The sequence below is a fragment of the Cyanistes caeruleus genome, unplaced genomic scaffold (genome assembly GCF_971803275.1).
Source record: "Cyanistes caeruleus unplaced genomic scaffold, bCyaCae1.hap1.1 HAP1_SCAFFOLD_65, whole genome shotgun sequence".
NCBI classification, from domain to species: domain Eukaryota; kingdom Metazoa; phylum Chordata; class Aves; order Passeriformes; family Paridae; genus Cyanistes; species Cyanistes caeruleus.
This window is the reverse complement of record NW_028255884.1, coordinates 3096189-3099872: the sequence shown is the minus strand read 5'-3', so window position 1 is coordinate 3099872 and position 3684 is coordinate 3096189.

Genomic DNA, 3684 nt, shown 5'->3' with positions numbered 1-3684 from the left:
AGCAGCTGGGATATACTGGGAGTGTCTGTGATCATACTGGGGATGACTGAAAACACACTGGGAACAATGGGAACCATGCTGGGGACAACTGGGAACAACTGGGAGTGACAGGGTCTACACTGGGGGCAACTCCAGCTGGGCATGACTGGGACTTTGCAGGGAGCAGCTGGGATCATCTGGGGAGCAACTGGAACTATACTGGGGCCAACTGGGTGCAACTGGAATCACACTGGTAGGAACAGGGAGCAACTGGAACCATCCTGAGGGTAACTGGCATCCTACTGGGATCACAGTGGGAGCAGTTGGGCCATGCTGGGCAAGACTGGGACCATACTGGCAGCAACTGGGACTGCACTCAGCGTGACTGGGAGTGGCTGGGAGCAACTGGGATCAGGCTGGAAACACCTGAGGAGTGATTGAGAGCAACTGGGATATACTGGGAGAGACTGAAGCCACAGTGCAGGTAAATGGGAACAACTGGAACCATGCTGGATAATTGTGGGAGCAGCTGTGCCCATGCTGGGTCATACTGGGATCCTACTGGAACTAGCTGGGATCATACTGGGAGTGACTGCAAAGGGGCTGGCTGGGACTGGAACCATACTGGAGGTGACTGGGAACAACTGGGCCCATCCTGGGAGTGACAGGGAGTCACTCTGGCCATGACTGGCATCATACTGGGAGGGCCTGGGTGTGACTGGAACCATACTAGGGGTGGCTGGGTGCAACAGCTCATACTGGGGGTGACTGAGATTGTAGTGGGAGTGACTGGGATCATTCTGGAAGTGTTTTTCTGTAGATCTTCTGTCTTTCTGGTGTCTTTTTATTCTCCTTCCTATCCTACGTACCTGGAATATTTTTGGATATCTTAATGTTACCCAAAATCTTAAGGGTTAACACTTTTTAGGTTAAATGAGCTAAGTTTGCAAAGTTAAGGCTATGGTAAGAGTTCTTTGTGCAGATGGATGTTGTATTAAACCCTTTGCCATAGTTCCTTGATTGTCTGTATTTTGTCAGTTAAATTTTGTGTCATTTTGACCTCTTAGCTCAGTTGGTCAGAGCATGGTGCCAGTATCACCGAGTTTGTGGGTTCAATCCTTGTGTGGGCCATTATATTAAGAGTTGGACTTGATGGTCCTTGTGGGTCCCTTCCTACCAAGAATATTCTTTGCATCTGTCCATGCTGAGAAGATCTGGTTGTTGTTTCTCCTGTGCACCAAATTCAAGCACAGGAACCTTTGGTTACCACCAGCATTGAAGTGTTCTGGGGTGTTACAGCCCTGCAGGCTCACAGTGGCCTCTTGTTTCCATAAGGCCCCAGAGTGTCCCACTGGTCCCTTGGTTCCATGGGCCCAAGAGTGCCACAATGATCCCCTTGGTTCCACAACTTCCCATGGTGTCACACTGACCCCTTGGTTCCATAATGATCTGGAGTGTCACACAGGTTTATGGCATTTGTCCTTGCTGCCCCTCACATCCCATTGCCCCACAAAGAGCCCCGAGCCACCCGTGAGGGACAGGCCCTGCTGGGCCAGGCCTGGGCTCAGGGCTTGGCCTTTCTGCTTCCTCCAACCCAGCCAGGGCTTGCTCAGCATTGCAGTTCCCTGCTCAGAGCCTTTGGCTCTCGGCAATCCTGGCCTCCAGGATCTGCTCTCACCAGTCCCTGGGGAGCCTTTGGCAGTCCCTGCCCTCAGCTGGGCTGATTGAAGCTCCAAGGGACTTGGAGTTTTGCTTCTGACTCCTTGAGCAGCTTCTTCAGCCTGAAGGAAGGACAAAGGAGGATCAGGGAAAGGAGAAGGAAGCATGAGGTCAAGCACTCCCTGAATTCACAGCCCCCCCCACCTCTGGGGTCATCACCCCCCATCCCACAGGTGACCGGGGAGGGGGAGCTCAGCCCAGATATCCTGGGGGGGTCCTTCTTGTGTTGTGCTTTTTGGGTGGGGATGTTTGGAGAATGAAGAACTTCAAAGCTGAGTGGAAAGTGCCCCTTGGAGGGATACTGGCGGGTCCCAGCATCCCTAAGTGGGGAGATGGAAACAGGGGGAACTTTTTTGATTCCTGGCACGCCCAGCAGCCTGAAGAGCTCAAGGACTGAGCAGACAGGGGACCCAAAGTACAAGTATGACCCCCGGCAGCTGGGACAAAGAGGAACCCCTAAACACCAAAGGAGTGAGACCAGAGATGAGGAAATCCTGGAAGGCATTTTCAGGGCTGAATCTTGGTGTTTGGGGGGTTCATATGGACTCCATGTCTTGGGTTGCAATGCAAGATGTAACCAAAAGTATGTATTCTATCACCATTTGTTAAAACCTGGTACAGCAATTTTCATTATCTTCTCCATGACCCATCCCTCATAACTGGGGGATATCTTCTGTTAATGGGCCAGCTGTTAAAACCAGGTGGGGCAGTGCTCTTTATCTCTTCCACCACCCATCCTTCCTCCAGGGGGATATCTTCTGTTAATGGGCCATTGAGTCTCACTGCAGGACTGATAAAATGACATCATCCCATTGTGAGATGCTCCACCCAGGGGGAGGAGCCAAGTATTCCTGACTGGATATAATCTGAGAATCTAAACTCCACAGGCAGTCTTTCTCCACTGGATTCCCAGAGGAGAGACCAGACCCATCTACAGCACCGGAACTTCAGAGGTAAGCTACAATCTCCTATGGGATCATTGCTTCAACAGAACCACATCAGTCACTCCAGGAGGACTGCAACCACCATTTAATCAGACTGCTTCCAACACTCTGACCAAGGGGCTGTAAGGTTCTGACTTTGTTGGTGGGTTGTTTTGTTGTTGTTGTTGTTGGTTTTTTTCTTTTATACTGCTGCATTTTCATTTTCCTTCTTTAGTAAAGAACTTACATTCCTTTTCCCATATTGTTACCTGAGAGCACTTTGGTTTCAAGATTATAATAATTCGGAGGGCATGGGATGCTTACATTTTTATCCATTTCAGTGGTGATTTCTGCCTTCCTTAGCAAACACCTTTCAAACCAAGACACCTCAAATGCCCAGGTGACTTCTAGAGATGGGCTTGGTAAAAGGAACCATCAAACTCATTGTGCTCATTCCTTGTATTTTTTCCCAAACCAGGATTTCCCAATCCCAAACCTTGGCGAGATGGAGAAGCAGGCTGTGAAGAAGATGAAGATCTCCAATGACACCCAGGCAGGTGAGGAGGAAGTCAGTGCCCCTTTCCCCCTCTCTCCTGCTCCATCTCCCAGCCCAGCCTGGCCCCCGGCTGCAGGACAACCCCGCTGCCGACGCCGTCCTGCCGGGGACGCACTGGGGGGATCTCCTTCCCCTTCCCTCTGGCACGGAGGCAAATCCCATCCTCTCCTTGTCCTTCCTCCCCCAGACAAGGAGCTGAGGATGGAGACCAGGGAGGACAAATCCCCATGGCAGAAACTCGTGGAAGAGGCAATTTTGAGCAGCTCCACAGTGCAGGAATCCAATGGGGAGGAAAATCCCCAGAGATCCCACAGGAGGAGGGGCTCCAAACCCATCCCAGGGTGCTCCGAGGAGGAAAGACCCACCCTGTGCCGGGAAGGCGGCCGGAGATCCAGCCGGGGCTCTGAGCTGGTGGTCCATGAGCAGCTTCAGGATGGGGAGAAGCCCTACAAGTGCTTGGAGTGTGGGAAGAGCTTCAGACAGAGGAAAACCCTGATCTGCCACCAG